General features: G+C 43.8%; 1 long non-coding RNA gene and 1 other non-coding gene across 2 annotated transcripts in view; one reads left to right on the plus strand and one right to left on the minus strand.

Moving 5' to 3' along the window:
- Positions 1-12,463, minus strand: part of LOC132481808 (uncharacterized) — a 30,682-nt gene that overhangs the window by 6,750 nt on the left and 11,469 nt on the right. The window lies entirely within an intron of this gene.
- On the plus strand, positions 7,590-7,696 carry LOC132482818 (U6 spliceosomal RNA). Its single transcript, XR_009530982.1, has one exon. It is a non-coding gene; the product is annotated as a U6 spliceosomal RNA (small nuclear RNA).

Consider the following 12,463-nt stretch of genomic DNA (forward strand, 5'->3'; position numbering starts at 1 on the left):
CACACACACATACACACACACACACACACGCTCCATACATCTCACATTTCTGCAGCTCTCTGCAGGGAGAGCTCTTCTTTAAACAAATCAAAAAACAAATACAGGGACTTCCCTGGTGGTGCAGTGGTTCAGAGTCTGCCTGCCAATGCAGGGGACACGGGTTCGAGCCCTAGTCCCGGAAGATCCCACGTGCCGCGGAGCAACTAAGCCCATGTGCCACAACTACTGAGCCTGCACTCTAGAGCCTGCAAGCCACAACTACTGAGCCCATGTGCCACAACTACTGAAGCCCGCCTGCCACAGCTACTGAAGCCTGTGCGCCTAGAGCCCGTGCTCTGCAATAAGAGAAGCCACTGCAGTGAGAAGCCCGCGTAGTCCCTGCTCGCCACAACTAGAGAAAGCCCACGGGCAGCAACGAAGACCCAATGCAGCCAAAAATAAACAAATAAATAAATTAATTTAAAAAAACCAAAAAACAAATACACATGCATACACACAAGAAATAACTCGAACAGACTTTGCCTTTCAGCCTGGAAGGTGAGCCCAGAGCCGCAGATCTAGGAGAGGCTGGGCTGGCCCGTGAGCTGCAGCTGTCTGCCCCAACCCTGCCCTGTTCCCAGTGAAGAGATAAAGGGCTGCACTCAAGTAATGCGCTGTGGTCACATGACTGCTTCCAAGGGGACCAGGCCACTGTTTGCATAAACAATCTGATCAGTACAAAATACAGAATAAATTTTGGTAAATAAGGGTAGAAAAGCACTTAGTAGCTGACTCTTTAGGTCAACTGAGGATAATTTTTAGGAAACATTATAGTAACCTGGGCACGATTAAGAAGAGGAAGTGGGAACACTAAACGTTACTCCTTAGGATTTGAAAAGGCATGGGTTTAAGACAGTAGCCTTTGGATGCCATACTGCAAATTCATTTCTATGACATTTTTATTCTTCCAGTTATTCAATTAGCTGCTTGTTGAAGAACGTGAAATGGAGTCCCCCTAACACTGAGCTCCTCTGTGGAGTTTATGATTAAACTCTCTATCCCAAACTTTATTCCCTTTCTTGCCCCACACCTGTTCCTCTCAGGTTGAGGAGTACCAAAGAAAAGGGAGGATTGAAACTGAGCAGGACCCTGCAGGGGCCCTCCCAGGTACAAAAGCCCCTCCATGTCCCCTGTTTCTTGTTTGTAGAGAAAGGCTTTAGTCTTCTAGGCTTCTCTGAGTTCCAAAGAGCAGACCGCAAGCAGTTAATGATGAGGACAACAGTTACAGGACTCCTAGCTCCTCCTGAAGGGATACAGATCATCTGATGCATATCTCTGAGTTGTTCTGCAGAAACTAAGACCCCTCACCCAGTGGAGGATGGCGACTCCATGCCGACCACAAGTATGTAGACCCCACACTGGCTGGAATCAGAAGGTTGAGATTCCCGAAACACCACCCTGCTACCTCACCACCGACCAATCAGAGGAAGCTCCACAAGCTGATCATGCATCCTATGACCCTCTCCCCTAACACTGTCTTTAAAAACCCTTGCCTGAAAGCCATCAGGGAGTCCGGGTCTTTTGCGCATAAGCTGCCCGTTCTCCTTGCGTGGCGCCCTGCAATAAACCCTTACTTTGCTACAAACACCCGCTGTCAGAGTTTGGCTTTCTGCGCCACAGGCACATGAGCCCTTGCTCGGTAAAAAATATATCTGTGAGAGGGAGATTCACCTCCCATCATCAGCAAAACGGAAAAGGAAAGTTGACCTGTGATTTTGCTGAGTTTGAGAAGGAAGACGAGGAAGACACGACTGAAAAACTGAAGTGCCAGTGTCAGTACTGGATGTCACCAGCCTCAGTTCTGCTGTCCTTTGAGGCAATCCAGAGGTGAGTGATCTTGTTCCTAGAGTCTCATGCTGACTGCAGCTGCACCAACAGCAATACTCCTCCCAAACTCTTCCTAACTGGTTACACAGCAGATGTATTTTTGAGCTTACTGGCCTCAGGCATCGTGAGCTAGGATTTAAAGGTCTCCAGCCATAATCATTTCATAACCCCACCCAAGCTGGTCTTTAGTCAATTCCTTTCTGCAATTGAGAACCACAGGAGATCCAGTAAAGTGGTTACCTAGCTTACTATTTAATCTAATGGAGTCACTTTAAAAATAACTGGAAAGGCAGTTCTGGGCTTCTGTACTCCTATTAGCATATTAAATATTATCAGAGGGCCTCATTATGAGGTAATACAAACGTACAGGTTTCCATGGCAGGGACTCCAAGACTAGAACCTGATGTGAGGCTGCCATACACACTGTAAATGAGAATATAATTACCCAGGCTCCCCCAAAATAGTGGACAATGTCACTACATGGCTGGGTTTCCAGCCAAATGCCTATTCAATCCACGTGATTAAATGATGGCTATGTCTAGATACAGTTGTTCAAATGTCACCTCCTCTGCGTGAAGCCTTTCCTGAATCGCCAAAGGGGACTTAGTCATTCTGTCTTCTGGCTCTCAAAGCCATGTGTGTGTCCAATTATAGAACTTTCCAAAGTGTGCTGTAATTTGTCCTTTTACATGTGAAATCCTGAAGGAAAAGGATCCATTTCATTCCTCTTGGCATCTCCAGCTCCAAACGCATAAGAGGTACTGAAGGGGAGCAGGTTTTGCCACCCAAAATATGCCACTTTGGCATGAGAATTATTTTGAGCTAAAGGCAATCAAAAACCCAACAGATTCAGGAAAAGTTCTTTACCTCCCCCTCAACTGCCTAAATTTACATTGGAAAGGGGCCCTGTACCAGGAAGAGAACTATTACCAGAGACACCTTTTTACCTAACAAACTTATCTGCATTACAGGGCAACCTCTGTTTTCCAAACCTCTCCTCTGCCTTCCTGCGAATGGCTTTCCTTTTCTTTGTATCCCCAGACCCCCACCCTTTTCCTTAGCTCAGGACGTTATATAAGCTCCAATTATCTGGCTACCTTTTGAGTCTTCATATCTTTATGGGATTCCCGTGTGTACATAATTAATTTGTTTTTCTCCTGTTAATCTGTCTTATATCAATTTAACTATTAGACGAGCCAAAGAACCTAGAAGGGAAGAAGGGAAAATTTTTCTGCCCCTACAGTACTCACTAAATATTTGTTTAATCACGGAGAGAACTCATGATTTAGGTGGTTATTTTAACAGCCAGTCTCTGGACCATGAATTGCATTGGCTGTGACCTTTATGTGATTTGGCTAAAATTTAGAATTTGCTTAAAATGAAGAACTTCATCATACTTTTCCACTGTATGAAGAGCACTAAAATGTTACTTTGAGCACCACAAAGAGTCCTATAGCCAGCTTCCAATTGTTACATGAACCAGCAATGTTGTATGGGAACAAATCACAATAATGATAATAACATTTATTGAGCGCTTACCATATTCTAGTCACTTGTTAATTTTAAAGGTGTTAATCTTATTTAATTCACACACCATCCTATGAGGTATATATATACCATTATTATCCCTAATTACGCATTAGGAACTATAGCCCAAAGTCAAACAGCAAGCAAGGCAGAGTTGGGATTTGAACTCGGGCACTTTGACTCCAGAACCTCTACTTATGATCGTTACACTATACTGCTTCAGTCAGCACCTTGTGTGTCTGCAAAATGAAGCTTCCAGCCTCTTTGCAGATGCTCTCTGACTTTCCTCCAGCTAGGCATGGCTATGTTCTCCCAGCCTGAAAAAAGAAAAAATGATGGGCAAAATACCATTAACTCACTCAGTAACAGATTTATACCCCCAACAGGCAAGTTGGGTCAATTTATCTGTCAATGGGCACATCATCGTATGAAAGCAGCCAATAGGAAAGGTGAGAGTTCAATTTCCCCCTTGGAAAAGGCCATAGAGATATCAAATCATCCTGAACTAAGATGCACTGGGTCCTTCTACTCAATTCAACACGTTTTTATTGAGCTCCCTCTATGTGGCAGGCACTGTGCTGAGAAGCAAGGACATAAATGGTGAACAAAATGGATATGATTAGGTGAGGTAAACACATACGTAAATAAGAAACCAAAATAAAATTACAAATAAAAAGTAACTCCCCTACTGGAATATAAGCTCCAGGAATCTAAAACAGTGCCAGGCGCATAATTGATATTTATTACATGAATAAATGAAAGCAATACAGTATGACAAAGTCTCCAATAGGACAGGTATGAGGCACAGAGAAAGAGCCCTACCCCAGAAAGGGCGATGAAGCAAGGCTTTCTAGAAGAAGTGATGCCCTGAGACCTGATGATTTCACAGCCAGAAGTTAGGAGTTAACCAGAAGAAAAGTGGTGAGGGAGAAAAGAGAGTGTTCTGGTACATACGTACTTAACAAGGATGTGAAATGGGAGAGGTGAAACAAAAATCAGAATGCAGTGAGTCCCTAATTATAATGCTGCAATTAGACTTATAAGCAGATAGAGAAAACTGTCCAACTGCTGTGATTGAAAAATGGTGGCCTCTCCACCTCTGCAGGCGGGACTTACTCTTTCTTGGCTGTCTTGGTGGTCTCTCCTTCCTTTCTCACTTCCCCACTCCCCTACTGGGTTTGCCTTCACCTTCCAAATAAACCTGGTCTCAAATGCTTGTCTCAGGGTCAGCTTCTGAGGGAACCCAAACCAGGATGCTCAGTTAGTCTATGGTAGTAGCAAGCTATAGAAAGAGAGGAACAGAGAAGACTGGTTTCCTCACGAGGAAGAAACTGGGCATTGCAGGCAAACCTCTACTATTTCACAAGCTTCCTGAAGCTGGCCAAAGTTCCAATTTCTACCAAGGAAAAGTCATTCTAATGGGCAGCTCCTATAATTGGTCATGACACACCCCCGGGCATATGCTAGAATCTAGGCAAAGCAGCTGGACTTGGGAATAGACTGAGAAAAGAAATGATGTGTGCAGATCAATTTGGTGCTGAGTACTTAAGGTGTCTACCCACTCATGGCCCTTGATACCTTAATACCTGATAGCACCAAAGTGGGGAGCTCAGATGGGGCTGGCCTCCCAGCTCTGACAACTCTCAGCTAGCCCTCTGGTGCTGGGGCTGTTAACAAACTCAGGTTCAGCTGCCTGCTTGAAAGCCAATACTCGAGAGACGAGTGTTGGTTGGAAAGGAAAGGCTGCTTTATTCAGGAGGCCGGCAACCTGGGGAGAAGGTGGACTAGTGTCCAAAAACCAACTCTGAAGATTCTGTTCAACCATGAAAGTTTTTAAAGGGAGAATCATTTGGGGAGGGTGGTCAGAGTCTTCCTTATCTTCCAATGTGTTCAGATTTTATTCTGATTGGTTGGTGGTAAGGTAACAGGGCAGAGTTCCTGGGAGCTTTTGCTCAGCCTGAAGTTACCATCCTCCACCTGGGTGGGGGCCTTAGTTCCCTGCAGAAGAACTCAAAGGTATTATTAGTGTACTACTTGAGGAGGAACCACGACCCTGCTGCACTGTTGTTTCTTGACTGCTCCTTCCCTGTTTCTGCATTCCCTCCCTTCCCTGATTAGCAACTGTTTGAATCTGCCCTTTGGAACTCCAGGAAGGTCAAAGAGGCTGAATGAAGCCTATTTTGTACAAACAAGAAACAGGGGACCCAGCTTTCTAGCACCTAGCAGTCTCCAAACTGAGGTACCTGCCCCACAGAAAATACACAGGTATGTTGGACAACAGAAAGCAAAATATTAGAACTCATATTTTCTTATTCTTTCTGAATTTTCTATTTTCGTTTATGTTTGGTAACGTAAACAAAATATGAGTTCAATAGTATTAGTTGTAAATAAATAAGTATAACTGTAGCAGAGGTCCATTCTGAAAAAGCTTTCACTGCGACAAGTTCATGATCAAAAACATTTGAAGAATCTTATTTAAAGAGCCTGCTTCCTTTTGAAGAGAGGGAAGGAATACTAATACATTTTCATAAAGAGAAAGGATCAATATCCATATCCATATATCAATATCCAAATATCCATATTTCCAGGGATGAGTTCTGGGTACTGAAAAACCACATTAAGTAGGAGAAAAGAGAGGCCATATTTGGTAAGTCATTAGAAAGTTATTAAAATAAATCAAAGGTGGGTTATAAGTCACTATCAGGTGAAAGAAATTCATAAAGGCCAGGGCTGGGCAGATCTGTCTATTGGGGTCACCTGGTCAGCAGCCACAATGACAGGCTGAAATAGCTGTCCTGTGTTGAAGCTTATGAATTCATCATTGAAAGGCTCCATCTTGGGTACCAAAGTTGAGCTTTCCATGGTTGTGACTTAATAAATACAAGATTAGTAGATCCCAGAATTTAAATTTTGACCACTGATAATCTAACCCTAGCTATGTCCTAGATGGCTTGAGTTTAAAACAAAGCAAAACAAAACAAACAAAAAAACTCCTTACATTAACCTTGAATGTTCATAAATCAAATGAAAAAGCTTCAGAGAGAGTAAGAGGGAATAAGGACACTCTACCCACTCTACCCTGTCTCTCCCATGGAATGAAGCTATAAAACCTGGACAGAGGGCTTCCCTGGTGGCGCAGTGGTTAAGAATCCGCCTGCCAATGCAGGGAACAAGGGTTCGAACCCTGGTCCGGGAATATCCCACATGCCACGGAGCAACTAAGCCGGTGCACCACAACTGCTGAGCCTGCGTTCTACAGCCCTCAAGCCGCAACTACTGAAGCCCGTGTGCCTGCAACAAGAGAAGCCACAGCAATGAGAAGCCCGCGCACCGCAACGAAGAGTAGCCCCCGCTCACCGCAACTAGAGAAAGCCCGCGCACAGCAATGAAAACCCAACACGGCCAAAAATAAATAAATTTATTTTTTAAAAAAAACCAAAATCTGGACAGAATCCATGGACCAGCTATTTGAAGACTGGCAAATTCCAAGATGGCTCCTAATGATCCCTGCCTCCTGGTGTTCATGCCTTTGTGTAATCTCCTCCCTTTCAGTATAAGGCTTGACCTAGTGACTGCCTTCTAATCAACAGAATATGGCAAATGTGTTGGCCTGTCACTTCCGTGACTAAGTTATGAAAGACTGTGACTTTCTGCCTTGCTAGCAGACTCTCTCTATTGCCTTCACAACTCGTGTGCTTTTGATGAAGTAAGCTGCCGTGCTGGAGAGGCCCACATGACACAGGACTGAGGGAAGTCTCTGGCCAAAAGCCAGCAAGGAACTGAGGCCCTCAGACAGACCTCAAGGAACTGAATCTTGCCAACAACCACGTGAGCTTGGAAGCAGATCCTTCCCCAATTAAGCCTTAAGATGAGTGCAGCCCAGCCAACACCTTGATTGCAGCAGCTTGTGCGAGATCCTGAAGTAGAGGGCCCATGTAAGCTTTGTCCAGATTCATGACCCACAGAAGCTGTGAGATCACAAATGAGTGTTTTAAGCCTCTAAGTTTTTTGTAATTTATTATACAGCAATAAATAAGTAACACAAGGACTCTAGAAAGTAAATAGCAGAAGGCATACTGAGGAAGATCACAGTTTGAAGTACCACCACGCTGGCAGTAAGTTGACCATTTTTTCCCCTCCAATTCCCCCAGACTGGATTCAAGGAAGCAGAAATTAAAATCAAAAGCACAGTGAGAGTGCTTGCTTCAGCAGCACATATACTAAAATTGGAACGATACAGAGAAGATTAGCATGGCCCCTGCGCAAGGATGACACGCAAATTCGTGAAGCGTTCCATATTTTTCAATGTTCATTGCAGCTCTATTTACAACAGCCAGGACATGGAAGCAACCTAAGTGTCCATCAACAGATGAATGGATAAAGAAGATGTGGCACATATATACAACGGAATATTACTCAGCCATAAAAAGAAACGAAAGTGAGTTATTTGTAGTGAGGTGGATGGACCTAGAGTCTGTCATACAGAGTAAAGTATGTCAGAAAGAGAAAAACAAATACTGTATGCTAACACATATATATGGAATCTAGAAGGAAAAAAAAGTGGTTCTGAAGAACCTAGGGGCAGGACAGGAATAAAGATGTAGACGTAGAGAATGGACTTGAGGACACAGGGAGGGGGAAGGGTAAGCTGGGACGAAGTGAGAGAGTGGCATGGACATATATACAGTACCAAACGTAAAATAGATAGCTAGTGGGAAGCAGCCGCATAGCACAGGGAGATGAGCTCGGTGCTTGGTGACCACCTAGAGGGGTGGGATAGGGAGGGTGGGAGGGAGGGAGACGCAAGAGGGAGGAGATATGGGGATATATGTATATGTATAGCTGATTCACTTTGTTATAAAGCAGAAACGAACACACCATTGTAAAGCAATTATACTCCAAAAAAGATGTTAAAAAAAAAAAAAGCACAGTGAGCTAACACTGCACACCTATTAGATTTTTAAAAAATTCTAATAATATCCAGTGCTGGCTAGGATATGGAGCGACTAGAACTCTTATACTTTGCTGGTGGGAATGCAAAATGGTGCAGCCACTCTGAAAAAATAGTTTGGTAGTTTTTCATACAGTTGAACATGCATATGGCACTTGCCATACGACATAGCAATCCTACCCATCCGTGGATATTGACTCCAAAGGAATGAAAGCTTATATTCATACAAAAACCTGTACACAGGTTCATATGGTCAAATACTGAAAACAGCCCAAATGTCCTTCAATGGGTGAATGGATACACAAACTGTGGGACATCCATACAGTGGAATGTTATTTACCAATAAAAAGGAACAAACTACTGATACACACAAGCTGGATGAATCTCAAAGGCATTATGCTGAAAGAAGCCAGGCTTAAAACGTTGAGTACACTTATATGACATTCTCAAAAAGACAAAAGTGTAGTAATGGAGAACTGATTAATGGTTGCCAAGGTTTATGGGGTGGGGGCGGATATGACTACAAAGGAATAGCAAGAGGGAGTTTTGGAGGCGATGTTCTGTATCCTGATTATGGTGATGGTAACACTAATCTACCCATGTGTTAAAATTCACAGAACTGTACAACAAGTCGGTTTTACTGTACACTTATTTAAAAATACATTTTTTAAAAAACTTCAGAGCTGGCTCTGGCTTAGCACCTTTGGGTCTGTAGATATTAAAGTCCCCACGGGCTGACTCTGACTGCCAAGGGCCTTCTTAAAGCACAGCCAGAAGCAGTGTCTGCTGCTGTAAACTACGAGCACTAAGGAAAACACTTGCCTTTCCCTCTGACCTCACTTTTAGCTCTCTATACATGGGCAAAACTCAAAAAGCAGAGATCCCAGTGAGAAAACGCATCCCATCCATCCTTTACTTAACAGATACTTACTGAGCAAGTTCTAGCTACGAGGCAGGGATACAACAATGAATACATTCTGATTCATTTCCCTACCAGGTTCACAGTGTAATGAGGGACATGGGCCCGTCCACAAATAATTTCAAGACAGGAGGTGTAGGTACAGAGATATGCCATGTGCTATTGGAGCCCAGAAGGATATGAGCCCTACCAGGGCAAGTCAAGTAATGCTTCCTAGAGCATACAAAGTGGAGAAAGGCATTCCAGGGAACTCGGGAGCAGGTTACATTTGAGTAATGTTTCCTGAGACTAGGGGATAGAGGGTGTATAGAGCAGAGGATGGGGATGTGAACCTGAGGAGGCAGATTGGTGCCAAGTGTGACTGTTCTTGAAAATCGCAGCAAAGAAGTCATACTTTAATCTGTCAGTTAGGGATTGCAATTTCTTTTTTTTTTTTTTTTTTTTTTGCTGTACGCAGGCCTCTCACTGCTGTGGCCTCTCCCGTTGCGGAGCACAGGCTCCGGACACACAGGCTCCGCGGCCATGGCTCGCGGGCCCAGCCGCTCCGCGGCATGTGGGATCCTCCGGGATCGGGGCACGAACCCGTGTCCCCTGCATCGGCAGGCGGACTCCCAACCACTGCGCCACCAGGGAGGCCCAGGGATTGCAATTTCAAATGCTTACATAGGCTGGAGTACATAATATAAATGAATAAAGCAGCCTGGGTGGAAATGATGGGACATTCTAGAGAGTTCTTGTCTAAATGAGGCAGCTGCTACTTACCAGTAGCTCCCTCTTAGGCTGCCATCCAGAAATCCTGGCCCACTGTTACCCAGTGTAATTTTTCAAGAGAAACTGACATACTTTTATGTAAAATCTCCCTATTTTTCAATGTCAGTATGAGTATACTTCTACAAATTATAAGATGCCATCGATTACAAAGTGTATTATTATTTTATGTACGAATAAGAAAGAAAAAAGCCACCCATCAAACTATGACACTCCATCGATTTTAAGGCACGTTCCAATTTCAGAGGTGCTAAAATGTGAAAAAATGTGCATCCTAGAATCAATGAAATGCAGTAATTCTCATTTTCTCAAAACACTGTATAGACTCCGGGGTGAGGCTGCCAGATTGCAAACTCTGTTTAAGTGAGGGGGAGCCTAAGAGTAATCTGATTAGATTCACACTTCAGGAAGATCACTCTGAAGGTCAGATGTGATGACCTGGGAAAAAGCCGGCCAGAGAAAGACCAATGAGGAAGCTCCTGCAAGGATCCAGGAGATCGATGATAAGTGCTGAATTAAAGCGATGGCAGTGGAGATGAGGGGCCAAATGTGAAAGCCTTTTTCTTTTTAATGTGAAAGTGTTTTAGGTAATAAGTCCCACAGGTCCCAGACTGGGTATAGGTAGCAAGGGGGACAGAGGCATCCAGAATGATTCCAAGGTTCCTAGTTTGGAATACCAGATGGATTCATCACTTCTTCAACAATGCTCACGGGGTTCCAGGCACTGCACTGGGCCCTGGGGGTACAATGATGGATACATGGTCCCTGCCCTCTCGTCATTTACGGTCTAGTCAGTGACGCCATTAATTGCGGTAGAGTGCTACCGGGTATGGGGTAGGACACAAAGGGGGACAGGCGTGTTTATGGTGGAGAAAAATAACGAGTTAAAATGTCCTATAGCCAGTAGAAGCTCCTTTTAAAGCCCAGAGCCCAGAAAATAAATCAGGTCTGCAGGTTCTGATTAAAGAGGTCATCAGGTTACCGATAACAGCTAAAGTGATTAGAGAAGATAAAACAGGCTGGGAGAGCTTGTAAAGTCACAAGGCTATAGGGGCAAAATCAGAAGCCCGGAGGAATAGAGACATTTAAAGGGAATGAGGAGGAAGGAGCAAACAAAGGAGACTAAAAAAGCAACAGTCCAGCAAAGAAGAGGCCCAGGAGAGAGGGTTATCTGTAAACCAAGGGAGACATATTATCATATAATCCAATATGCCTTTATCTATAATTACTGCACAGAGTAATTTACCTTGGCAATGTACAATTCAGATTTTTAGAGTTTATGGGTGTTTTGCATGAATTCCAAATAGGCTTATCAGAACTGCTTCTTATTTAGAGAGTTGTGATATTTTTAAATATTGCCACAATCTGTTCGTTTAGCTTGCATGTGCTTGCGTTTTGCAGGCGCCTCAGTTTGACATCTAGCATGAGTCAATGGCAGAGCAATGTAATTCCTTCTTTTTTTCCCTTCTGCAGGAGCTATAATCTGTCATTCCAAGACAAATGTAAAACAAAGAATACACATTTATGCAATCCCCTCTCATGTCAAAGCACTGCGAATTGGGCAAAACTGACCTAGGCACAGACAGCGGAGTCCCCTTGCAAGATCATCACGAGGGCCTTGGCCCAGAGTTCTGTAACAGGTGAGCCTGTGATATGATAAGATACTCTGGTCCTCTGGACTTGTTCAGAAAGGCCCTTCATTTTATGGGAGAGGAAACCAGGCCCAAAGAGGTTCAGCAGCCTCCCCAACATCATAGCTGTACAACTTGGTGGCCAGTACTCTTTCTATTACATCAAGGTGATCCAATTCCACCCTATAAAGATAGCTCCAGGGATTTCCCTGGCGGTCCAGTGGTTAAGACTCTGCGCTCCCAATGCAGGAGGCACAGGTTTGATGCCTGGTTGGGGAACTAAGATCCCGCATGCTGCACGGTGTGACCAAAATAATAATAACAAATAAATACCCTTCTAAAAGATAGCTCCAATACAATATATATTAAAGTATGACAAACTCCATACACAGAACATTAATTCTACTAGAGTTGACCAAACAACTAGACAGAGGAAGGTTAACTTTTAAACATATAGTGCCATGTCTACCCAGATTTCATTCAATTTATCTGCTGCTTTAAGAGTTTTTATCCCTCCCTCTAAGTTTTACCAGTTCCACACAGGTTGAAGGAAAACAGACTCCTAGATTTTCACTTCGCTGGTTGCTGAATCTTTTAGCCTGACTTGCAGGCTCAGGACACAGTCCATCGTCACGCTTGTAGATTTACTTGAAGAGGATTCCTCAGGCTCATCTGGAATTTTCCAGAGGTAGATTCTAGAATTATTCTTTAACAGGTTGCCTTGGCAACCCCACAATGATGGAGGCAGGTAAGACAGTACCTGCCAACAGAATGTGAACAACACAACCTGGATGAGAGAAC

The sequence above is a fragment of the Mesoplodon densirostris genome, chromosome X (genome assembly GCF_025265405.1).
Source record: "Mesoplodon densirostris isolate mMesDen1 chromosome X, mMesDen1 primary haplotype, whole genome shotgun sequence".
Classification (NCBI taxonomy): domain Eukaryota; kingdom Metazoa; phylum Chordata; class Mammalia; order Artiodactyla; family Ziphiidae; genus Mesoplodon; species Mesoplodon densirostris.